Raw genomic sequence first — 27,592 nt, 5'->3', positions numbered from 1 at the left:
CAGAGCATATTGCTAGTTCAGGGACATGAGGCTGGTGACTTGAAATGGGCTACTCTTGGAGCACTTCACCCCCCCGCCCCCTCAACACCACCACCACACAAATGGCTCATGCTAGAAGGTTAGGCTTTGTCTTTGGCAAAGAGGCTTAGCTGTTGCTTGCTCTGTGTCTGGGTGACTCATTTAACAAAAGCTGGGCCCTCTCCTCAAGAAGGAAGTGAAAATCCAGAGAAAAAGATCCATTAGAGAGCAGTAATGTTTCTCTTCAGTCAATGAATTTATTTCAAAGTATAATATTTTTTTAAAAGTCATGGAGTCCTTAAACTAATAATTTTGGGAAGATGTTAAATGTGAGAATTCATCTTATAAAATCATGAGCTAGGAAGAAAAATAGTCCTTTTGCTTAAGGCAAGCCAAAAACATGATCTTGCCTATTTTATTCTTTTTAATCTCCTAGGTTCTGGTAGTACTGAATCATTCTCATTTCTAATTTCAAGAACAACTAATTTAATTTTTCAAAGGATGGTTGGAATGGCATTTTGGTGAATGGAGGTATTTCATATTTTTACACATTAATAAAACTTCGAAGACCTGTTATTATTATATGGAAAAATTTGACAACGCCTTTTCTTCCTGATAAAGAATTATACTATTCTTATTACTTCATGAAACCTAGCAGAGCAAAATCAGGCTGTATTCTTAGAGAATTAATCAATGTCTAGCCAGTTTTAACCAGAATTAGGTACAGGGATAACAAATATGCATATCATAGTCACCCAAGGGAACTATGAATCAGTCTCTCCATCTGCATTTCTAAAACATCCTAGAAAAACAGAAAAGAAAAGACAAGGTCCAAAGCAAGCACAGAATGGTTAGCACCAAGTGCATGTGCTGGGGAGGCAGAGATTAGTTTGTGTTGGAAGTGGAAGTCATGGTAAGGGACTGTCACTGGCATCCAGGGCTCAGGCCTTAAGCATTTCGAGTTGTTTCTACAGAGTGGCCTCTGCAATTAATCGCCTTGCCAGTTCACAGAGTAGCTTTATCATCGGTCCCCCACTATTTACCAGCCTCATTACTTTGAGAAGGACAATTCAATTTATTTTTATGACAGACCACAATCTTCGAGTTCTGTATGAGGTCCACTATATCTCCTCTATGGACTTGATTTATAATTTCAGATACTTTTGTAAAAAACACTGTTAAAACAAACAAGCCCCCCCCCCAAAAAAAAATCAGTTTAAAAATATACTGTTATCCAACCATGTCCTTAACACCATGAAGGTCTCTAGAGATCCTTGTGTGTGTGCTTAATTGTCTCAGCTACCTTCTATGAATTGAGAAAGGCCTTCTTTTGTTTGAATGTGACAGATCAGTTAGAACTGTGGCAACTACCATTTACAACTATTGATTTCAATGTGACATTAAAGGCCCCAAATTCAACCATTATTCTCTTCAATTGTCACAAACAAAGGTTAATAATAGTTGAGTTTGGACTGAAGGAATCAAGGAAAGACTGCCAACTAAAATTAGCATGTTGTTTCTCTCAGAGACACAAGTCAGTCTGGAAACCTGTTCTCTATGCTTCTGGTAGGTTTTCAGCATTTTTAAAAAAATGCATCTTTTCCCACAAGTACCATATATAATACAGAAAATGAAAATGTAGGGTCATAAGTAATCATGACATTTAAAGTAATACATAATTTTAAATGCAGTCTTCATCACAAAGAATAACAGCATTTTGTTTTGCTGCTTCTACAGAAGCAAAATAATAATCCTCATAACTGTGAAGAGTGGTATGGAACACGATTAAACAATATTTCAACCCTTTAGTTCATGCAGAGGTTACCTGCTGGAGGGAGAAAGTTTTGATTAGGTTCACATTTTCCAGGAGAAATCTTAAAGGAAAGCACACAGCACTCTTAATGTATGAGTGCTGAAGGTACAATTGGCTCACTTTCACATGCAGGTAGAGAGGCACAAAGTCCCTTTACAATCATAAATAGATAGAAGGTCGCTGGCAAGACATAATAAATCTTTACCAAAGCAATGTCAAGTTACAAAAAGTCTGTTAAGTCTTTACGATTTCAACATGTTTATATTTATATTGTGATTTACTATCTATTTTGCTCAATGGTAAATAGTGAATAAAGTGCCTTGGGCTTTGCTAACTGTCAAAGTTGTTGTTGTTGTTGTTGTTTTTTAAAGCACTTACAGTTTTATCTTTTTAATCACTCCAACAACTTTAATTGTTGTTGGCCAATGCATCACTGTGCAATGTTTCTAGTGTGATAAAATGATAAGTCTCATGAGGTGATGGTTATTTATGGATTGTTGTTGTTTGGTTTCTCTGAGCCTCTAGTTCCAGTTGGCCTGAAACTCACAGCAATTCTCCAGCCTCAGGCTCTCAAGCATAAAGATTATAAGACTCACCACACACAGCTTCATATTTTGAAATGTCATAAAAAGGAATCTTACTTTAAACAAGTGAATTTGATATAGTTTATGACCAACCATTATTAAAAAAAATGAGACTCTTCCCCAAAACTGGCCTTTGTCTATCAATAGCCATTTTAAGGTACTCTAGACATGGGGTAACATTCCAAATAAACATGGCTCACTGCTTCAGAAGACAGAGCAATCTCTATGGTGCAGTTAACTGTAGTGGTATTTACTCACTCTTAAAATAGCAGTGGTAGTAAAATTATTTTAACTATAGAATTACATCTTTGCACTTAATCTAGCAATTGGTTTATACTTCTCTAGTTGAGATTACCTACTTGTGTGTGTCCCGTGCTGCTGGAGATTAAGCAGAGAGTGTGACACAAGGTAGGCAAATGATGTACTACCTAACTACAATAGACGCCCTCCATTAGTGACACTATACACAAAACACAGAAGCTGCGTGGACAGGTAGCCCTGATTCTTGGCACTCCAAAAATAATGACAAGAGGATTGTGAATTTGAGGCCAATTTTGCCTATGTAGCAAGTTCTAGGCCAGCCTGGGCTACACAGTTAGTCTGATTCAGAAGTTAATATTTTAAAAATTAAATAAAATACACAAGAATTTAGAATAGTTTAGAAGAAGAGAAACCATACTAAGAGTAAAATTTCTAGGGCTGTAGAGATGGCTCAGTGGTTAAGAACGTTTACTGTTCTTTCAGAGGACTCAGGTTCCATTCTCTACACTCATGTCAGGTGGCTCACAACCACCTGTAACTCCATTTTCAGGGGTATCTGACACCTTCTTCTCACCTCTCCAGATACCTGCACATACTTGATGCACATAAATTCAAATAGGTACACACATAAACATAAAAAATCAAAAACTAAATAAATCTTTAAGGAGATAAAATTTCCTCTTTGCTAATCACAGAGATACTTTGGTATCTACTTTCTATTTCCCTGTATATGTTTATGTAGATAAAGGATAAACACATGTATCATTGGTGAACAACAAGATTGAATCATTTGTTGTTAATTTTTTTTACTGAAGACATAAGTATGTATATTTCATGTTGATAGATATGAAACTTTGCCCCCAGTAGAGAACATTTCTACTTCCTCCTTTGAAGCATGATAGTGCCCCATTTGATGGGCACCCCATCATTTTTTCAGACATTCCTTAAAGAATGTCTCAGGTGGTTTTCAGTTTTTTTTAGATACTTCAAAAAGTTCTATGCTCACTGACCTCACATGTACTTGTATGCTTCCTAAAATTTTGACAGGACAGATTCCTAGAAATAAATTATTGCGCTTAGAAATACTCACCCTCCTATTTACTTAGATGCTGCAAAATATTCTCCCTAAGGGTGGTAGTGGTTTCTTTTCCCTTTGATAAAACATGAAAGTGTCTGCTGCTTCCCACCCTCCACAGCATCCAGCCATCATTCTTTGCCAATCCAGTTGCTGAAAGATTTAAAATATGTGTTGGCTTAATTTGCATTTCCATGCTGACCAGCTGGGGTGAATACCGTTTCATGTTTATTGGCTATTTGTAATTCTGCTTCTTTGAATTGTCTATCCCTCTTGTTCTTTAAGCTGGATGCTTGCAGTTTTCTTAATAATTGGCTAAAAATCTTTTTTTCTGAAACCCTTCCCCCATTTTGCATGAATCATGTGAACTCATCTTGAAAACTCATGTGTGCAAAAAGAATACGTAGGATGATCATAGTTCTATGCTCAGAAGGACAATTTTTGGACACATAGCCTGTTTGCAAGGTCAGTGGCAGCCAGAATCCTCAGCCTCAAAATGTTTCTCTGCTTATATGTTTATCCACAAAGATGGTTTTTAAATCTCCATCAACACAAAACAAACAGAAAAACACAGTTCCTGAGAGGAAGCAAAATTTCAAAACCTCAACACAAGGGGAGTCGTCCCAGAGAGTCAGATGCCTCAGAGTGTGAGAGGAGACACACCCCATTTGAGGAAACCACAGGTAGCTTAGGAGAGGTGGCTGTGTATAAACACGTTCTTTTTTCTGAGTACATGTCACCTGCTCACACTCCAGAGCAGGTGAATTCTACCAACACTTCCTTTTACAGAAGAGAGAATGAGATCTAAGACACTTGTGTTATGTTAGGAAGGAGATTTTAATTGTCCTCTTTCCTTTCTCTATTAGAACCTATAAGGGCTCCATGAGCTGAGGTGTGAATACAGCGATGCAGTTATGGAATGCTTGTTCCTAGTCACTATGCAAGTTGCTTAAAAAGCACAAGAGAAGTAGGAACCCCAATCGCTCTTAGGCCATTTGCTTTTCGAGTCTCTTTTCCCCCCTGAAGATTAATTACCAAAGAGGATGTTGCAACATTTTTAAAAAATTGAAGTGAATGGAAAATACTATTCCATGATATTTATGATATATATTCCATGTATATATATACTATTCCACTATTTATGATATATAAATACATAATTTGTAAATTTAGATATTATTCACTTGCCATTTAAAAAGCTTTGTAGTATATGTTTCTATCCTCAGTGAATATCTAGCTTGACATCCAATTCTTTTATTATATATCCATGCACAGTAAACATACATGGTTATGGTTTATTCTTCAAACTATTTTTTCATCTCAGTATCATTCCCTAAAGATTCCATTATGTTTTTGTTGTATATCATTTTAATTCTGTACAATATCCCATTTTATATGTTTCTTTTTTACTTTTTCTATTACAAATTAGCATTTGATTCACACTTTTTAAAATGTTGCTACTTTGTCTTTTTTGAATGGGCAGTTTAGTCCTTTTGTTCATTTTCATAACAAACTGTCTTTTTCTATTTAACTTGAAGAAATACATATATGTTAATAATACTCTATTGCAGTTGTTTGTAGAAAAAATGATAATTTCTATTATGTTGCCTTTTCTCATGGTACTTCTTTAGTTTTTTTAAAAAAAAATACTGAGTGTGGGGGGGGGGCGCATGCAGGTACTGGAAGTCAGAAGACAAATTTCAGGAATTGGTTCCTTCTTCCACCATGTGGGTTCTGGGGATTAAGCTCAAGTCCTCAGGTTTGGCAACAGGTAACTTTAACCACTGAGCAATCTTGCTGGCCCTTCCTCATGGCATCTATTGATTAACTCATTTTATCAAACTTCATATTATGATTTGTGGGTTTTCTTTTCTTCCTCTTACCTTTGTAAAGGAACTGCTGTATGGCCAATAAAATACTTTTAATATTGTTTTCTAAATATTTTTAGTAATGCTTATCAAATTTAGGTCAAAGTACTTGCAGTCAGTTTTTGTGTATACATAGTACATTTGCTTAGTAGTTCAACATTCTCCACTGGCTTGCAATGATAGCCCAGACAGAAATCACCACTCCACATGGACTTGAGTATTTGTATGAGTTTTACCAATTGATATGGTGTTGTGATAAATTCAGCATTTTAAAAATGATAGTACTATTGACAGTAAAAATGTCTTACATGGAATAGAAATGATATAAGCTCTTTTCATTATCATCTTGTTCATCTGTATCTCAGGATGCCTTGCTCATTCTTGGCCTTCCTCACATACATATATACACATAATTCAGTATTTTTTTTACCTTGTTTGCATGTAATCAGAAGACACATGGATAATGTTTTTTTTTTTCAGACTATATTTTTTTAATATGTGTGTTTTATTGACAACTTAATTTTCTAGCTTTGTTTTACTGTGTTTATAACAAAGTAGGATAGATAGATGTGCTTGTAACAGATAACACTTTTACTTCTAGTCTTGAGGAATGGCTTTCCATACTTCATTCACTTAATATGGAGCTTAATATACAGTGTAGACATTTCAGAAATATATGATCATTTAAGGAAATTCCTTTCAGTTGACATTTCTCTAATTTTTTTTTTTTTGGGGGGGTTTTGGTTTTTTGAGAAAAGGTTTCTCGGTGTAGTTTCGGTGCCTGTCCTAGATCTCACTCTGTAGCCCAGCCTGGCCTCAAACTCACAGAGATCCACCTGGCTCTGCCTCCCGAGTGCTGGGATTAAAGGCGTGTACCACCGCCACCTGGCATTTCTCTAATGTTATATCATTTTTCTTTTACATTTATTTATGTGTGCCACCACACACAGGAGGAATCTGATCTCAATCCTTGCAAGAATTGGTTCTCTCTGTCTACCATGTGGGGTTTTGGGATGGCACACAGGTAGCAAGGCTGAGGGGCAAGTACCTTTATCCTCTGAGCCAATTCTCTGGCTTTTAAAATTATGAACTGAAGGTGAATTAAAAAACAAACAAACTCTTTATATCTGTTGAGATGGCCATATGATTTTTCCCTTTAATCTGTTAATGGAATAATTTACATGGATCGATTTTTAAAAGTCAAACCAACCTTGCTTTAAAGAGCCATGCCTCATGTGGCCATGCCATATTCCCCTTCCTTCCAAGTACTGCTGCTTTGTCTTGTTTTATTTGATATTTTGCACCTATAATCATGACTGTGATTTGGCTTTAACTGCTCTTGTCACATTGATGTTTCAATATCACAATTACGCTGACTTCATTAAAGAAGAGGGATACTGTAATTGTCCTCTTTTCTCTCTGCCTCAGTTCCCCCTTCAGTTCCTCCCTTCCTCAGTTCCACTTCCTTTCCTCCTTCCTTCCACCCATACTTCTCATCCCAGTCTAGAATAACTTCAAATATCCCAGTACTGCCGAATTTCCTAGCTGTAGCTAGAGTTTTCCTGTCTTGCCCACAATCAGGACAAATCTTTGTCACCCGCCAGTCCCACAGCCACTCAGATCCAATCAAGTAAACACAGAGACTTATATTGGTTACAAGCTGTATGGCTGTGGCAGGCTTCCTGCTAACTGTTCTTATAGCTTAAATTAACCCATTTCTACAAATCTATACCTTGCCACGTAGTTCGTGGCTTACCGGCATCTTTACATTCCGCTTGTCCTGGTGGCGGCTGGCTGGCTCCCTCTGCCTTCCTGTTCTTTTTTTTCTCCTCTCTGTTAGTCCCACCTATACTTCCTGCCTAGCCATGGGCCAATCAGTGTTTTATTTATTGACCAATCAGAGCAACTTGACATACAGACCATCCCCCAGCACAGCCAAGTGCAGACCATCTCAGACACCTGTACTCAGGCCTGTGGTCCTAATCATCCTCTATGCGGACCTGTTGGGTAAAGCCACGAGGAATCTGAGAACGGGCTCCCACAGGACATACAGAACATCCCACAGCACCTAGCTGTCTGGAAAAGCAAGGTTGTGTGCACTACAGTGCCATTTGACTGAAATGCTGGTCAGCCATTCTACAGTTAAAATGGAAATGAGCCATCTTTTGTGACTAATTAGGTTACAAACAGCTTTGGGTTGTACGGTATATTCATGGATGTTAAGAAGGCATTGTCACAATTAAGGTTTTTCAGAAAATCCCTTCCAAGAGGATGTTTTCTATCAACAAACAGAGGCAAAATTAAATACCTGATTAACAAACATAATGTCCTTTTTAATAATTCCCGGGACCCTGGTAATTCTGTTCATAGTATTGTGCTATCTACAACTCTTGCCTTTTGTTTCACGTTTTGAATAATTCAATTAGAAGTCTGACTAAACAATAACAAGGGATTAAGTGTTGTTGGATTGTAATTCGAAATAAAGACATAAGCTCTTTGGGTACATTTATTAAAAATTCTGAGTTTGTTGTAGTCTGCACATGAAATAACTAATTGCTTGGCCAAGTCGTGTGTGTGTGTTTGTGTGTGTGTGTGTGTGTGTGTGTGTGTGTGTGTGTGTGTACTTAATTCTTACAGATGAGAAGAATATAAATGTGTAAGAGAATTAAGTGCTTATAGAACATCCCACTTGGAAAAGATCTATATTGCCTCTATGCAAAGAAAGGCTTTGCCTTGTGTGGTGGTTTGAATGTGAATTGACTCATAGGCTCATATGTTTGAATATTTTTTCCAGAGTTGGTGGAACTGTTTGGAAAGGTTTAGGAGGTGTGGTCTTGGAATGTGTCACTGTGAGTGAGTGTTGAGATTTAAAAAGCCCATGTCATTACCAGTTAACTTCTCTCTCTACCTCCATGCTGTTGCCTCAACATGTAAATTCGCAAGTACTTTTCCAGTGCCGTGCCTGCCTACTGCCATGCTCCCCACCATGGTCAAGGGCTCTACTATGCTCTAGAACTGTGAGACCCAAATTAAGTGATTTCTTTAATAAACTGCATTTGTTATGGTGTTTTTTCACAGCAATAGAAAAGTAACTATCTAACTATGATATCTTGCTTTCCTTACTCCCTTATCCTGAGGGAACCCATCAGGAACAGCAGAAGCAGCAGGTAGCAGAAGTACATGGAAGACTCATCCATCATCACTTTGGCATTTCATCTGGAAAAATCTTAATTTTCTAATGCAACATGAGGGACATGAAAAGGAATGCCACAGAGGCCCTAGAAAATCTTTATTCTAGCCAAGTGTCATGTACATACCCGTATTCCCAGGTACTGGGAAGGGATAGAAAGGAAGAAGGAAAATTCAATGTCAGTTTGAAGAATTTAGGTAGGCACTGTATCAGAAAAAAATATTAATAAAAAGGAGAGGTGGCTATGCTAGGAATGCAAACTACAGCTCAGTGGTAGAAAGTACCTCCTTGAAACCTCGGGAACTCTAGTGAAAAGGTGTGTAGCTGGAGGGCTTCTCTCCAGGTTCCCCAAGCCCCACAGTCCCATAATCCACTTATAAAATAATCACTCAGACGCTTATATCACTTATAAACTGTATGGCCATGGCAGGCTTCTTGCTAACTGTTCTTTTATCTTAAATTAACCCATTTTTATAAATCTATAGCTTGCCATGTGGCTGGTGGCTTACCGGCGTCTCTACATGCTCTTCTCCTGGCGGTGGCTGCAGTCTCTCCCCCAGCCTTCCGCTTCCCAGAATTCTCCTCTCTCCTTGTCCCACCTACCTCCTGCCTGGTCATTGGCCATCAGTGTTTTATTTACATAGAGTGATATCCACAGCACTTCCCCTTTCTTCTTTTTTTTTAAAAAGGAAGGTTTTAACTTTAACATGGTAAAATTACATATAACAAAACAATTACCGAGCAAGAATTATAGTTACAATATTAAAGAAGATGTCCTATCTATCTTATATTTGTGAGTTTAAGGTTTTATAGCTAACTTATCTTTTATCATAACTGAGGAAATTACGACTATCTAGCCTTCAACCACATCAAAGACCTGAGAAGGAACATAATGGTACCTGAGAAATGGTAGACGGATGCAAGCAACTTCGGGAATCTTGCAAGAGTAGACCAAGACAGCTGGCAGCCTGGACAGTCACCTGATGTTTCTCAGCATTGTTGGTGCATTCAAATTGGCTACAGGCCTAGAGTATCTGACAGACCATTTTTAGAAGCAGGAATTCTGAGAGACCATCTTACCCTGTCTTGGCAGAGTACAGTGGTCGCTTTCCTTGTGTCCCGCTTGTCCAGAAAGGACAGCATTGCATTTGTACTGTCAGCCGTCAAGGCAAGGGCAGTTCTTTGCCCAGTAGGCCATTTTGTGCCAAAAAGACAAACTTCCAAATGGAAATGTCTTAGAAGCCCAACATTCTCTCGGGATCAATTGGTGCAGCCAGGAGCAATTGTGTCTCACATCAACAGAATTCTAAGTTATTTAAATGCCATATTCTCCAGGTCTATGAAGTGTTTGAAGATTACCTATCTATCTGAAATATATCTATGTATACCTAGAAGACTTAACTAACATGGCTACAGATATGATTATCATAGATGACTAATTATTAATCTATTTTTAATTATCCATTACAATTTTAAATGAGTTACATAAACATAATACCTCAAACAAGAATAGAAATATATATATAGAGAGAGTATAACAAAATTAACTTCAAGTTTGTATCAACGAACTAAAATTTATACCAACGTAAAACCTTTTAAACATAAACTAAAATCTATACCAATGTAAAACATTTTAAACAAGTTGTTCTTTAAAAGTAGGTTCATTAATCTACCCTTTTATCTTATCATCTCCATTTCCTCCTATCTATCATATCCCCTTTTCTTTTTTAGAAAGAGATCACATTTATAATTAACCTGTTTTAAATAAAAATATTGGTTTTTCTCTGTCCCACACCAGAGGGCTCTTCTGATTTGGGACATAAGAATCACTTAACCATTTTTTTTTTTTAAAGCAATATGTCTGGGTTTAGATGGGGAGTGAGCCAATTCCACCTCTAAAGCCAGCTTGGTATATTTGGGAATTTGGGCGTAGCATCTCTTACTACTTCCTGCTGGAGGGGGGCGCTGTATCTTATGGGGATGCAAAGAAAATTTTAGACCTATGGGGTAGTCCGTGAGGCTGTATTGTGTGAACCAGTTGCCTTGAAACCGATCTGGATGTTGGATCATCTGGGCCATGGTGTCATCGCTCAGTCGGTAGAGCATGAGACTCTTAATCTCAGGGTCGTGGGTTCGAGCCCCACGTTGGGCGCCATTTGTAGCTGGAGGGCTTCTCTCCAGGTTCCCCAAGCCCACAGTCCCATAATCCACTTATAAAATAATCACTCAGACGCTTATATCACTTATAAACTGTATGGCCATGGCAGGCTTCTTGCTAACTGTTCTTTTATCTTAAATTAACCCATTTTTATAAATCTATAGCTTGCCACGTGGCTGGTGGCTTACCGGCGTCTCTACATGCTCTTCTCCTGGCGGTGGCTGCAGTCTCTCCCCCAGCCTTCCGCTTCCCAGAATTCTCCTCTCTCCTTGTCCCACCTACCTCCTGCCTGGTCATTGGCCATCAGTGTTTTATTTACATAGAGTGATATCCACAGCAAAGGTGAGACAAGAATTGTCTCAGCAAATGGCGAACAGAAAGGAACCAAGGCAGCATAAACATTCATATGCCTCTGCCTACACAGATATAGTTCTGCATCTTCTGTCTAAACTCCTGCCAAAATTTGTAAGGAAAATAAAGTGAGAAAAGATGTCGTACATCAAAATTATAAGCAAATGGAGTTGAGAAGATGGCTTAGTGGATACCAGTGCTTGCTCTGCAAGCACAAGGATCTGGCTTAGAATCTCCAACACCCACAGGAGAAGCTGGGGATGTCTGTGTGCCTATAACCTTCACAATGGAGGAAGGAGACAAGCACATCCCCAGTGGCGAGCTTCTAGTTGGGTGAAAACTCCTGTCTCCAGATGTCAGTTAAAGAGCCATGAAGGAAGATATTCATAATCATCCCCAGGCCTCTACATCCATGAACATGGACATATTCATCACACACGCATGTGTATATAGATATGAAAAAGTAACATAACCTCATGTCAGTTGCCAGAGGACCTGTGATTAGTAGGCAAGTCAGGGATCTGTGCTAGAGGGCAGCTAAGGTCATTGTAGTCTGACAGTTCCTACTAGAATAACCTTTTGGTGTCTTGGCATCTTTGTGAAAATAGGGGTAATGTTATCACTAGTATGGATGATCATTGGACAATTGGGTAATGTAATATATCTAAAAGGTTAGCACATTCCCCAGCAGGTAGTAAGCTCTGAAAAAAATCAAGACCATTTCATCGACAATAAAAGCCAATCTAACAAATTCTTACTTTAAACAATGCTGTGATGGTTCTGTCAGAATCTAAACCATAAGGCCAACTCATAAAGGAAAGTGATGTGGCAGATAGTGTGAAAAAATGTACAATTGAATAAATAAAAGAAAAGTTAATCTGGAGAAAAATGATTCAATAATTCAATGAGACAAAAACCGCCTTGAAGCTGGAGAACTCTTCCCTAGGAGACTGGGAAGGGCAGAGGTAAGAATGGCTGGGTAGTGAAGGGAAGAAAAGAAAGGAAGTCATGGAGGAAATTGAAATTCCTTTCTAAACTGAATAAAATTATGGCTTATTATAACACAAAGTGGGATGTAGGTAATAAGAGAGAAGGAACAAATTCTCAAACCGTGAATTTTAGTATAGAATATGTATTTAAGTCGTTTTCTAACATGAAGGTTAATGTGGAATACAACCGAGTTTCTCAACACAATCTGGACCTCCACAATTACTTGAAATTCTTTCTTCATCTTTACAAATGACACAGCAACACACATTACTCTGAATACCTCAGCAGCTAGTTTCATACCTATAACACATGACAACTTTTGTAGGTAGTTTTTCTTTCTGATGAATTTCAGGTAAAATAAATGTATAGGCTGTACCAGTAAGATAAATGAATAGATAAAAGAAATTATCATTATCTGAGAGGTTAGATTTAAAGATGGCAGGTGGGTGTTAAACAAGAGGACAGCAAGATGGCTCAGCGGGTAATGAAACTTACTGTCTGATCCCCAGGACCAACTTAGACAGAGAAGGAGAGAACCAACTCCAAAAACTGTCTTCCAACTCCACACACAAACACACACACACACACACACACACACACACACACACACACACACACGTCATGGATCAAGCGTTTACACACATCAAGCATACACACAATAATAATTAATTCAAATGTTTAAAAATTAAGTAAAATTAGTATGTGTAAAGAAAGGCGCAGCTAGAATAATTTTTACTATTAGTGAAGCTTTAGGTTACACAATGAAATGAAACAGGGACATGTGACAGGGTTGCTCAGGACAGTTTTACAAACTGACTTGAAAAGCTAATCATTTTGACGGAGGGTGTACATCACATGTGCTTATCTGCTCTGCTGGCTCATGAAAACACAATCAGATATTCAAGATAGTCTCAAAATGTACAATTTAAGAACTAATGTGCAGGGACCAGGAAGACGGCAAAAATGGAGAAAGTTTTTCTGCACAGGCATGAGGACCTGAATTTGGTCCCCAGCATTCACATAAAAAGTGTTCATTTGTACCCATAAGCATTGGGGTGGGCAGAGACAGGCAGATCCTGGAGGCTTGCTCGCCAGCCACCCTAGCGGAGACAGTGAGCTCCACATTCAGTGAGGAATCTTGTCTCAAAAAAATAAGGTGGGCTTAGTTGAAGAGCTGTGGGCATTTGATTGCTGCTGGGAGAGGAAGACTCAATTTTTTTTTTAGGGTGTGGATCCTGGTAGACTGACCACACTCCAGGGCAGGATCCATACCTAAGATTATTTGGGTAACACAGGTGGGACTCAATGAGTTAAGAGAGCATGAGCGCGAGCGTGGAAGGAAGGAAGGAAGGAAGGGAGGGAGGAGGGAGGGAGGGAGGGAGGGAGGGAGGGAGGGAGGGAGGAAGGAAGGAAGATATACTGTTGGATGGGTGAGGATCTGAAGGAAGGAAGGAAGATGTACTGTTGGGTGGGTGAGGATCTGAGGGTGGATCTGGGAGTTGGGGAAGGATGGTGAAAATGATCAGAATACACTGTATAAAATTCTCAAGGAACTAATAAAAACACTACTCAAAGCTAAGGAGAATAACAATCTAATATTCTTATTCTTTTGGTTTGGTTTTTCTAGACAGGGTTTCTTTATGTAGCAGCCCTGGCTGTCCTGGAGCTCGCTTTGTAGACCAGGCTGGCCTCAAACTCACAGGAATCCTCCTGCCTCTGCCTCTCCAGTACTGGGATTAAAGGTGCGTGCCACCACGCCCAGCTAACAATCAAAGATTCTTGAAGTCAACCTCTGTCCTCCACATGTGCACGCACCAGTGAGCCCCCCCCATGTGCACACACACTCATTCCATACACAGAGTGATTAGTGTGCAATGTCAAAAGAGGCATGTACAGCAGAAATAACTCCGCAATCAGATGAATGGTGCGCTATAGGGTAGGCTTACAGAAAAACATTGATAGGCAGAACTAGCCATCTCTCTCAGGAGACCTCTTTAACTTACTTCCACTGTGCTACCATCCATATGTTCCATGTGGCATATCTAAGTATACCAATTCCCAAGCTACCACATTGGCTTATTCCTTTCAGCTTACTGTGTCCTTCACTTTTACAACCATCTTCACAGTTCTGTACTTTGGTTCGGCCCTCTCCTTTTTCTCAAAGTAGTTGTAAGCTAGGAGTGTGCCACCTGTGAGAGGAAATCACAAGCATTTTCCTGTATCTAGAAGCTGATCTGGTGCAGAAAATGGTGGAGATTACGCATTAGAGAGTTTACTCTGACCCCCAAGGGGCGAAAATAAAAATAAGAGATGCTGTTCTTGAGGTAAATGCAACATGCTATTGAAGAAATCAATGCCTTTACTCAATGGCTTTACTCAAACTTGATAATTGGAAAAAGTCAGGACCTAAAACTCAAAGTGTCAAGCAAAGCAAAGCAAAATAAAACAATTGAAAATACGAAGAAAACCCCGATGGATAAAGGTTACATTAATGACACAGAGGTTTGGAGGCATGCAGGAGAGTAGAGACGTCAAAAGTACAACTGTAATAAGTACAGAGATAGGATGCTCAGGACAGAACTGAGAAACTATGACGGGCCTGCTGATATAGACCTGGAATCCCATTACTTAGAAGGCAGAGCCAGGAGGATCAAAAGTTCAAGTTCTGTCTGGGCTACAAAGGGAATTAAAGGTCAGCTAGGCAACTTGGCAAGACCATGTCTCCAAAAGTAAAGGAGGGCTTGACATATAGCTCAATGGTAGAATGCTGACCTAAAATGCTGATGGTTCTGGATTCTATCCCTAGCCTTGAAATCCCCCAACCCCACCCTGCAAAAGGAAAAAGAGAATGGAGGCTGGAGAGGTGGCTGGGTGGTTAAGAGTGGTTACTCTTTCAGAGGATAAGAATTCAAATGCTGATACCCACATTGTGCAGCTTAACAAATGCCTGTAACTCCAGCCAGCCCCAAGGAATCCAACACTGTCTTCTGCTTTCTGTTGCCCCCCCCTGCGCCCGCGCGCGCGCGCGCACGCGCCCTCATGTGTACATTTTTGGCTGCTCTCTAGCTAGCTGCAGTAGGGAGGGCAATTATGATCTAAAAATGATATATGTATGCATGAAAATGTCACAGCTAGACTCATGTATTTGCACAATTAATGTGAACTAATAATTATAACAGTAATTTTTTTAAAAAAGGGTAAAGTAACAATTAAAACAAAATAGTAACTTTTGAATATAATAGAAAACAGGTTAAGATAGAAATCACAGAGAAAGAGAAGACTGCAGTGATTCATACTGAATTAGGAGAGACTACATTTGTCAAAGGAAAGAACTGAGCAGGTTACTGGAAACAATAAATAAGTAAACAAATAAATAATTGGAACTACTGTGAAAGAGATCAATTTATATTTTGATGACGTTTTCGTATGCTTACTAAATACATGTATAAAATTTCAATTGAATTCAGCTACTTAAAGTATTGTTAATGTCTTCTAGCTACACTACATCAGAGGTTCCTGGTTTGGTTTGGTTTTCTTAATTCATATTTATAGCAAAACAAAAATGGGGTTGGGAAATTTGGCAAGCCCTTGGGTGTTTCACTGCCAAAGAGTTTTAAAGTTTTCTGAGCTAATAGTGAACTCGAGCAGAAGAGTTTAAAGTCCTTCTTACAACACTAACTATAAGGTAGGACTGTGGTCCAGAGAGAGACCACGGAGGAGGTGGGATGGCAGACTACAGCGTGATGAGTTTTCAGATGAAGGAAAGAAATGGGAAAGGGCATACATAATAAAGAACATAAAATGCTCTTGCACAACCGAATGACTGCACATTCCAGGGCTCCCCGGCACCTTTGAGCGGGATGTAGTAGTTGCTCAATCTTCAAGCAGGGAATGAGCTGAGTTAGTAGCTATGCCATTGGCTCTGTCACATCAGATGCTAGTCCGATGAAGGACAAGGGTGGATTGAATGGGGAACTGGAACTGTGAGAACACTGGCCCTTTGGATCAGTCCTATTCTCAGAGAAAAGTTGATGATTTTGAATGCTCTGAAATGAGTAGCATAAGCATACAGATGCTGTGGGAGCAGATCTACGGGGCACAAATAGGTCTGCGCTGTTTTCAATGAGCAACTCTTCTGGTTGTTTGGGTTGTCCCCAGCCCTGGCACTCCTCCGGACATGTGTTTGGAAGTCTCGGGACTGGAATGAATGGCTCATACAGTGAGCGCGCCGATCCTGAAGGGAAAACGACAAGTCCGTAACACCACGCCGAAGAATGCAGACACAAAGAGAACTTGTTTGTCTGTATTATGTGAGACAATAAGGCTGGGCGAGAGAAAGGAAAGTAAGGCAAATGCCTGACAGAGAAGGAAAAGGAGGCTGGAACACACAAGATCAAGGCGGGAGGGGGAGCCCAGGGAAGGCAGAAACAAGGTAACAAAAAGGGACAAAAGCTGTATTAGAAAAGAGCTGTCAGACGCAAACCCCTCAAAACAATAGATTGGGGGGAGAGAAGGAGGGAGACGACAGCAGAGGAGCAGCATGGAATCTGGTAAGAAAAAGAAACAAAAATTTCAAATAATGGATTTTCAGCCACCCCTGCTGCTCCTTCAGCGCCTGGTGTCACAGTCTCACAGAGCTGTGCATAATTTATTATGGTCACTCGCTGCCAGGCTGCTGGAAAGGGCAACAACTCTCTGAAAATACTCCCCACTGCCTGGATGGCTTAATGATCCACCCTTTGTAGCCGGGTAGGCTGGGGACGGGCAGGCAGAGCAGAAGGATCTGGACAGGATGCTACAGATGTAACGCTTCCCACTGTGGACAAAAGGGGGGCTTCACTCTCAGGGAACCTCCATGGGCTTTTGTGGACCAGGTTTACAGGTTCTACAAAAGCAACTTCTGCCTGCCTGGTGCAGTTTTCTAGGGCCCCAATCCCCCTGGACCCTCCTGGATGGGAGGGCTAGCTTCAGATACCAACAGTAAGATAATAGATTGAAAAATAAAATCAGACCTTGGTCATTTACACTCATGGATAGAAAAACTTACGCTTTAAAAAATGTTTGGTATTATCTGTTTGTGAACTTAATTTTTATTTATTGTTAGTATGTGTGTGTGCATATGTACGAACTTGAGTTCACATGTGTAGTAACTAAGACTTGTTAATGTAGTTGAATGTATTTCACCGAGCAGGTGGCACGTGGCCGTCAGAAAGCAACTTTCAGGAGTTAATTCTTTCCTTTCTCTAGGGAATCTGAGATTTAATTTTATCTGCAGACCCATCTCACTGGAATAGAAGTTCTCTTTGAGTTTGGGTGAAGAAAATACTTAAAGCCAGAGTTTTATTTTATTTTCTTTCAGAATTTCCATGTTCTTACTAATTTTTTTAATTTAATAATATCTCTGATCATTAAATTATTTGTAGCCATTCAAACATAAAGCAAACAAAAAGATGTCATCACCTATAGAGAATGAGAATGTTTGCACTGAGGCTGCATTCACTTCTTGAGAATTACATGGCATTCGGGACACAGTGGCATGCCTGTTTCTTATGCTTAGTTTTGAAGTGCTGGTTGTTTTTATTAATAACATTCAGGAAATTGTCCTTTGTAATCAATAGCAATATACAGAAGTTAAGTTATTGCATTTTATTTTGCATTAATAGAGATTAGATTGGCAGCTACAGCCATGTTTAAAAAGCACTCTACCCAGCAACTACATACCAAGCCCCATAAAGGACCTTCCATAATGTCCATAAGCACAGCATCACAATTCTCAACAATGAAGCCTTGCTAGAACCTATGTATGTCAGGATTAGGGAGGTGCTCAGTCTGTGAAGTGCTCGTTCTGTAAGCACAGGGTTCTGAGGACCTGAACATCAGGCTTTGACACCCAACCACTACATAAAAATCTGAGTGTGGCTGCATGGCTGTAATCACAGCACTGGGGAGGCAGAGGCAGGAAGGTCTCTAAGGCTCTCTGGCCAGCCAGTCTAACCTTGCCATTGAGTCTGGGGTCCAAGTAAGACACTTTGTCTCAAAGAACAAGATGGACAACCTCCCATGGGATACTAGCCATGGTTGATCTCTGATCTTCACAGGCATACCTACACCGGTACATGTGTACCTCCACACACATGAATAAGTGTATAGAATCCATATAGTTGATAAGGCCAGCAATCACTTCCTTGACATTCATTCCTGAGGAGGGTCAGAAGTCCAGGCCTATGAGCCCAGATCGTTCAGGATGAAAGCTCCATGTTATCTGCCATCTACAGTTCCTCTTTGCCTCTGGGGCTTCTTATGTGTTAAAGGAGATGATAGTTTAACTTGAGCACCGAGTTGCTGGGAAGAGTAAATGCAGTAGCCATGGGGTCAAAGCCTAGCTAGCAGTAGAACTGTGTGGGTGTCAGCTGCACACTGTACCTGCTCTTCCGGTGTGAGGAACCAACTGTAAAACAGAACAGCTCTGCTTCTTGGCCATGAGCTTGGGAGTGGGAACAGCTGAAAACTCCATGTGTTACTCTCCCTAGAGGCCAGGCTGGGCAGTGCACTTTCTTTTTCTTCAGTTTAGCCAGGGAAAAAAGACCCTGTTTAAGGATAATGTGGTTTGTAGCAGAAATTACAGTTTTACATTTTTGTGCCTCTTATTCTACAAAATCCTCAAATTACATATACTCTCTCTCACCATATATAAAGAATGTACTATATGTAAAGGAGATATACTCCTGTCAGGGGATGGAGGATTCCAGAAACACTGAAGAACTGGTTGAGGTAGATATAAGTAAAAGAAGAAAAACAAAACCAAGGTACTAATGTGCACACCCATAGGATTTGCTGAAGGAGGCAGAGGGATCACAAGTTCAAGGCCAGCCTGGGCTACACATTAAAGAAAGAAAGGAAGGAAGGAAGAAAGGAAGAAAGAAAGAAACAAAGAAAGAAACAAAGGAAGAAAGGTACAAAGAAAGGAAGGAAAGAAGAGAAAAGAAAAGAAAAGAAAAAAAAAGAAATGCTGAGTTCCTATGTTGAGAATGAACAAAACTGTTAAGGTATCAGCCACACTAGCCTCATTCAGCATCTTCTGATTCTGATAAAAGCATGAAAAAATTTTGCATGGTTATATTCAGTCAGTTTTTCACTCACTCACTCCTTCATTTATTCCTTCATCAGTCTGACCAAATACTTTTTGTTAAACACCTACCACCTATCAAAACATCGCAGCTTCTGTAGAATCAAAGGGAAGCAAGCCATTTTAGCCTCAGTTTGTTTTTAAGGCAGAACACCCTCTTCTATCCCATGTTAACTGAGGAGGAATTGTGATTGCAGGCACAGACATACATACCACGATATCCAGCACACAACAGGAACTGGCAGAATCAACACAGAAATCAGAATCAGTTTATCTTGAGAATGTGTACCACAAGGATCTGGTTTTCAATATACTCACTCCTTTAAAAAAAAGTACTTTTTGCCGGGCGTTGGTGGCACATGCCTTTAATCCCAGCACTCGGGAGGCAGAGCCAGGCGGATCTCTGTGAGTTCGAGGCCAGCCTGGGCTACCAAGTGAGCTCCAGGAAAGGCGCAAAGCTACACAGAGAAACCCTGTCTCGAAAAACCAAAAAGAAAAAAAAAAAAAAGTACTTCTTTATTTAATAACTGCTGGGAAAAACTGTATTTTACTCTGCCCTGTATTTATCACCATTATAAAAATAGAGGCTATATAATAGGTTTAATATGTTTAAATTTTTATTTTCTTTACTTTTTTGTTTGTTTCCAGAGAGGGTCTCATGTAGCCTCGAGCTTTCTACGTAGCTAAGGCTGTACTGTCTTCTGGCTCCTCTACTACTCTAAGATAACTGGAATTCATGACCAAATATTCCATTTTGCTATTATATTCACTCCTTTTGTTGTTAATGTTCACATGTTAATGAGCTTGTTTTCTGCATTGTCTCCATCCAGTCTCATTGTTATAGATCAGTCTGGTGTGACATTGTGGTACCACATGTCTTCATGGAATCACAGGCTAAGATCACACCTTTTCCCCATCTCACTCCTGTCTCTACCACCTTAGGCCAATGGCATTTTTAGTTAACTTTTATACTGATCAGATTCTCTGGTAAGAAAGAAAAGAAAGAGCTTGGCTTGACTTCTCCAACTTACTGTGATATTAACAACTATCACTTGAGAATAACATTTAAAACCTTTAAAAGTGCTTTTGCTATTCCTTTCTGGGATATCACACACACACACACACACACACACACACACACACATATATATAATATATATAATAAAATCAAAATTGAAAATACACATTTAGTTCTCTCTACAATGATTCATCAGTAAATGTACCCATTACTAAATATAATGCTTCTTAGTGCCATATGACAGCCATAAAAAATCAACAATACTTATAAACTTTGAACTGATACTTTAGATCTAAATGGTATTTCATTTGACTAAAAGTTTGTAATTTTTAAAAGAAGCATTCATTTGTATATCATTAACAAACATTAATAACAGCAATTAAAAATCTCATAGAATCCTAGCTTTAGGCAAAATATTGCCAGCTACATAAATGCCTCTTCAAGATCTCCTGGAGTTATCTACTTACAGGGCACACCCATCTGTGCAAATGGCAGAGAATTAAAATCAAATAATAAGTTGAGCAACATAATATAGCACAAAGCAAATATTTCATTTTGACTCCCATAAACAAGTGGATCATTCATCTGAAAGCCCTTTGAAATTTTCATACCACAAGGAAAACAAAAGAGAACAGAGTAAACCCATTGTATGTGTGGCCATCAATCAGACTCTAGGCGCTCTTCCAGACAATGGTAGCACACAGACCTTCTTCATGTTTCTTGTGAAGCTGTATTAGCTCACCAAAGTTGTAACATGGGATTCCCCAGGAGTTGACTTCACGGAACACCAGCCTAGAATATTCTACATTTAACAGGTCAACTTACAGGACTAAAAACCCTACTCTTTTCTAGTCTCAATGCCCATGCCACTTGGCCCATGATTAGATATCACAGGGAGAAGTTTGCAGTCTCTCTCTCTCTCTCTCTCTCTCTCTCTCTCTCTCTCTCTCTCTCTCTCTCTCTCTCTTTCTCTCTCTCTCTCTCTGCCTGTCCTTGCTTGTCTTTTTACTTTTTATTTTTAAAGCAGGAATTCACTGTGTAGCCTAAGATAAGCTTAAAGGCACGGTCCTCCTCCCTCAGCCTCCCCAGTACTGGGGTTATCAGCATGTGCCACCTAGCTCTGCATGCATCCCTTGTAGGAGTTACAGTCAGGAGAAGGATGAATCACAAAGCTGAAGGAGAAAAGGTTTCATTTGCTACCTGACATTGACAAATAAACAAATGGAAGTAAACAGTGGGCTTCATTTCCCAGCAGCTTCTGCATTCATCTCTCTAACCCTTTGGATTTCTCAACTTCCGAAGTTCCCAAGTTTCAACTCTCTGAGAAATTTAGGAAATACTGAGTCTTGTCAGTTTTTGGCTTTAAAGGATGTATCTTTATATTGTCCCCTCCACAGATGCTTAATGAGGACCTTATTCAAGCAGTGCTTTGGTCATAGCTCCCAGGACAATGTGCTGTGTGAGACAGAGGGTCTGTTAACCCAGCTGCTAGAGGAAGGCTTTATTTCCCAGGGGACAGGCTAACACATCTGGGGCAATGCTGTCTTCACACTCAGTTTTGGACTCCCTTCCTAGTGACAGACATCTGCTCTCTGGCAGGGGTGAAAGGAATATTCTGTGGTTAATGTCTTATGGAAAAACATTGGCAGGCTGAAACAGAAACCAAGCATCGGTTTTCCTTGATTTTTTCATTATTTCATAAACATAAAGTTTTGTGCAAATTAAATTTGGACATCGAACAGATCATGGGGGAAATGTCAAAGTACCCCTCTGGGTGATTTTATCTGCAGTAATGATCATTTAAGATGCTGAACAGTTTAAGATTCACAACTTTAAGCATTTTTATCCTTACTCATCTAAATTATCATGAAAACTTCATAATGTAAGTCTTCCTGAGACAAAATGAACATTGAGAATGAACTGAATCACAAACAGAAAGGTTTGGAAATTATTTTAAGATTCATTTCTCTGTCTCTGTCTTGTCTCTGTCTCTGTCTATCTGTCTGTCTCTCCTCTCTATGTGTGTGTTTGTGTTTGTGTGTATGTGTGTGTGTGTGTGTGTGTGTGTGTGTTGTGTAAACAGGCACTTGTACCTATCCATGTATGGAGGTCAGAGCAGGGCCTTGGGTGTCTTCCTCTATTGTGCGTTGTCTTTCCTCTAAGGCAGAGTCTCTCCATGAGCCTTACTTAGGCTTGCATTGTCTCAATTTAGCTGGAGGCCATAAACCCCAGAAATATTCTAGTCTCCTTTTCCCATTTAGAGCTGGGGTAAAAGGTATGTGTGGGGTGTCCACCATGTTGCATGAATTCTGGGTTTCAAGCTCTGGTCCTCCTAGTTGTGAAGCCAGCACTCTTAACCACCAAGCCATCTTTCTAGCCTTGATAAGATGATATGTGAATAAAGGAATGAATGCTACTGTGGGGTGGCATGATGGTGCAGTGGACAACAGACACCATCACCGTTGCTCAGTCCCTTGACCTGCCTGGGAAGCTTGCCAGTATTTCTTCCAATTACATTGCCATTATGGAACTTTCCATCTAAATCTTTGCCAAAATACTTGTGCAGATTTAGACATGAACCTCTAATGAAGGTGCTGAAAGCCATGAACAATGGAAAACCTACAAGGGCCAGGGCCAAACTACTGTAACCTCTTAGACGATTAGAGAAGAAAATACAAGCTCATTGGCAGGGATCCAAACTCTAGGTCATCACAGACTCAAGTGAAAATAGAACTCTGGGCCCCACCTCCATAGCCATCAACCCATAATTGTCTTCCATTTTCAGGGAACATTTGGTTGACTGATAAGTTATATCAGTTCATGAATTTCGATATCATTTGGCACAGACATAAAAGCTGATTGCCAGGTGGATAATTTCAGTCAAAAGGATATGACTTCTAGGCAGAAGGAATAACAGTAGACAAAAGGAGACAGTTGGGAGTAGTCTGGGCATTTTACTCATGTTTTCTGTTCACATATGGAATTAGATGCTCTGAAATAACAATGTACAATACTGGACAAGGCACCTGGGAGGAAGCCAGCAGCAAGTGAACCAAGGCTTTGGACCTTGATACATCAAACATCTCACTATACCCAGTTCCATCTTGTACATAAAGGGCTGATAAGGAACAATCCTTCAGGCTCCCTTCAGCTCCATATGACCAGCTTTATTATGGCACATCATATCACAACTCAAGGGGGAAAGTAATCAACTTATATGGACAATAACAAAATGGGGGTTTCTTTTCCTGAAAAAAGAATATAATTTCCATGTGTTTGTGTATTCATCCTTGAGAAGTTCTATGGCCCAAGCCCTCTCTTGCTTTTCTTGACATGGAGTAAAAGCCAGGAAGGCAAGACAGTTTATTCTATTTTCCCACACAGTTCTGGACCCTTGTGAACTATTGTTCTATCAGTACTTGATGGCAAGTCTGTGAAATAAGCAGCCCAAGCAGTGCCTATGATGTCAGAGAGTTAGCAAAGGTCCTGGAAAAAAATCTGATTTCTAATATTAAGAGGCTGAGTTAGAAAATATATATAAAGGCTGGGATGATAGCTCTGTCAACAAAATGCTTACCACAGTAACACAAGGACCTGAGTTCTGCTTCTAAAACTTATGGTTTGTTTGTTTTTCTTTTCTACCTGGGCATGATGGCATCCCTTACAATCCTAGTAACCCAAAGCTATGGAGACAGGTGGATCGTTGAAGTTTACTGGGAAGTCAGCTGAGACTATGTGGAGATATTTAGGCCAATAGAGTCCTCTCCTCAGTAAGTGAATAAATAAATAAAGGAAGAAACAAATAAACCAATGAAAATAAATGGTTGTTGGCACCAGAGGAACAATACCAGAAGTGTACCTATGGTTTCCACATACATGTGTACACACACACACACACACACACACACACACACACACACACACATGAGGGAAGTTAAATGGATGAAATCTACACATGAAACTGAGACTTATCCCTGTCAACATCTGCTGGTATTTATATCCACTAGAAGCAATATTGGAGGAACCTAGCAGAGGTCTAGTTCCTAACATTGCCTGTTCCACGGAGGCACTCACCTCTGTATTTTTCCAAAAGAAGTAAGAGGTAGGAAGGGTTATTTGTCCAAATAAATCTATTAATAATAATTTCAAAAGTACTAAAAGAACATCAATGATATTTCAGAGGATTTCTCAGCACCATTATGAACTTTGCCAAGAAGATTCAGCAAAATAAAAGGGAAAGTTCCAACATAATTTTAACAGAATTTTAAAGAAAGTTATTTGTTTTTTTTAAACACATGATGTTTAGGGCAAGGGGGAAACCTTCCAAAGATGCAACTTGGACTGTTTTATTTAAAAAATGGTTGTAGTTCAATTAGATACATAAGGTATAAAATTTTATAGGAAATACATTTGCATAATAACTTATAGACATCTTTAAATATGAAAGCTAAGACACAGAGGGCCTCCCTCATGCCCAAGAAACAGAACTTGAATAGTAGGTTCAGGCTTCCTTGTATTTTAATTGATTCAGGAATGGTGATAAAGAGCAATTCTGAATTATGAAAGGCCTAAGAGTTGATCTGGTCTTCCAGTTAATTCTCAGCTATCTGTTTAATGCTGACACTGGATGTTTCTTCACTGGAGACCATTCAGGGTGCCTTTCCTACATTCTGGTCAGCTTGTTAATTAGAGCATGGTCTTTGGTACCCATTGGCCTGATTTGAGACCTGGTACTTAACTTATTTTGAAGATTGACAGACAGAATAGAAATTTTTCTTACAAGTGTAACACAACTTTGTTCTTCACTGTGCACATAACCAGAATATGACCATCTTCTCAGCTTTGCTTGAATAGCAAGATTAGAACCCTAGGCATAAATGACCAGAGGTTTTATTTTTCCATTTTAAGTAATAAATGGCTAGCCAATTGTGACCTTAGTGAACAATCTTAACTTTGATGACACTCATTTGCCTTTCCTATGTTTCATTTTTGGGCAGGGGATGTGGCTATGTTCTCAGGTTGGTCTTGGAGTCACAATTCTCTGACATTAGACTCCTGAGAAATCTGGATCACAGCCTTGCACCACAACATACAGCTAACTCTTTTAATGTATATTTATTATACTTTTGTTATGCTGGGGATTGAAACCACGGCATAATACATGCTAAGCAACCATTCCACCCCTGAGTGCTCCAATAACAGCTTTCATTTATCAAATTACATAAAATATACTAAAAAGTAAGTAGTGCTCGATGATAGTAAAACAATGAAAATTCACTTCAGACCAATATTTCCTAAGTACCCATTGGTTTCTCCTGTGTGTAGATTCAACTAGACGCTTTAAATAACCTTTATAATACTACATTGGTATAGTCATTCTTCTTTATTATTAGTTGCTGGCTCTGTGATGCTCAGTTTATATATTAAGATTCATCAAAGTTGCATACCTATAGAAATAAATATAATGCATCTACTTTTTGGTACTATCCCCCAATTTTGTATGTCTACAGAGATTTTTAAATCTCTATACCACAAGTAAAAGAGATTAAAAGTAAAATAATGAATTTATGTAGAATAAGGAAATATGAAAAGTTTTATTTAAAAACAACCCAATGATAACTATTTATTTCCTTAGGGAATTTTCAGAATCACTTATCAGTCTCCTACTTAAAATGTCCACACTCACAGAACATTAGAACTATAGGGAATTTCAGAGATCATGTTATTCAAATCTCACAGTTTAGAGGTAGAGACCTATGTTTCAGGGGCATGACTAGCTTGATGGAGGTAATGTTGATGGCTAATGGAAATAATATAGAGGGAGAGTGATTTGAACTCCTTAGCACAGCTAAAGAACTGAGACTCTCATATGAAGTTTCACTCAGCAGGAAACACGCAATTTGAATTATCAAAGTCAGCTTGAGATTTTTTTATATCAGCACATTTCTTAAGTACGATACCTGCATGTAGAGATTATAGGTTTCTGTGCTCATAAACATTAAATTTTTGTCATGTATAAGAGGATTTAGATTTTTATATGTATGTGTTTATATTTATTGTATATTTAACTTATGATAATTATATGAGGGTACACTCTTAGGAAAAAAATCTTTGCTCATTAGATTTTGTGAGAAATCCAATATAATTGAATAATAACAAGTATTTGGTAAAGAAAATGTGTTATATAGTAATTTGTTTCATAGATAAAATCCCATGTTAGAAGCAGCACTGACTGCCCCTTCATACAGTTAGCGTTTAGCATGCTCTGACAGTGTAGCTAGCCCTGCACTAGGCTCTGAGCAGTGTAAGGTTGTGGGGCATTTATCCACCAACCCCAAAGCTCCCCAGAGTTTTCTTGAGTGCAAGCAGCAGGAAACATTAGATGGAAGGATTTATATTGTGGAGATAAACAGAAAATAAAGGATAGCCTCGAGAGGGCCTGGAACCTTTTCCAATGGGCCCCTACTATCTCTGCCCCAGGGTTTTTATAGAGATGTCAAGGGGTGGAGCAAAAGACCTCCTCCCCCAGCACAGCCAAGTGCAGACCATCTCAGACACCTGTACTCAAGCCCATGGTCCTAATCATCATCCTCTATGCGGACCTGCTGGGTAAAGCCACGAGGAACCTGAAAACAGGCTTCCACATAAGGTGACTCCATCTGGAACAGCTCTTGATTCCTCCCTGACCACATACCAAGTACACATTTCCCAACATACAAACTTGTGAGTGTTGGAGAATGTGGAATTGAGGGAAAGAGGAAGAAACGCTGGGAACCAGAGAGAAAGAAAGGGGGAAATGCTAGAGGCAAATTCAAATAAAGTCAGACTGTTTGTGCCCCTCTAGAAGGCCAGTCATAGAAAAACCCTTTCACAAAAATACGCTGATATTCTTCCTTCTCCTTCAGAAAGCTGAATAGTCATACCTTCCAAGCCTAAGCAAAGTTCATTAAGTTGGCTTTATTTTCTGATGATTGTATTTATAACATAATTAAATTCAAAAGGAAATAGATAAGAACGGGCTTTGGTTTAAGCAGCACTGAGAAGTGAAGCAGAAACATCCCCTTTCCTTCAGCCAAGAAACCCAAGTCTTCTCAAATCTTACTGATGTCTCTGCTTACAATATTTTTAGCATTTTTAGCA

The 27,592-nt window shown here is 39.3% G+C and overlaps 1 protein-coding gene across 2 annotated transcripts in view; it reads right to left on the bottom strand.

Moving 5' to 3' along the window:
* Dpyd (dihydropyrimidine dehydrogenase) overlaps positions 1-27,592 on the bottom strand; it is an 847,112-nt gene that overhangs the window by 246,982 nt on the left and 572,538 nt on the right. The gene's annotated exons all lie outside the window — the stretch shown is intronic.

The sequence above is a fragment of the Peromyscus leucopus genome, chromosome 6, assembly GCF_004664715.2.
Source record: "Peromyscus leucopus breed LL Stock chromosome 6, UCI_PerLeu_2.1, whole genome shotgun sequence".
NCBI classification, from domain to species: Eukaryota; Metazoa; Chordata; class Mammalia; order Rodentia; family Cricetidae; genus Peromyscus; species Peromyscus leucopus.
This window is presented reverse-complemented; position numbering and strand designations above follow the sequence as displayed.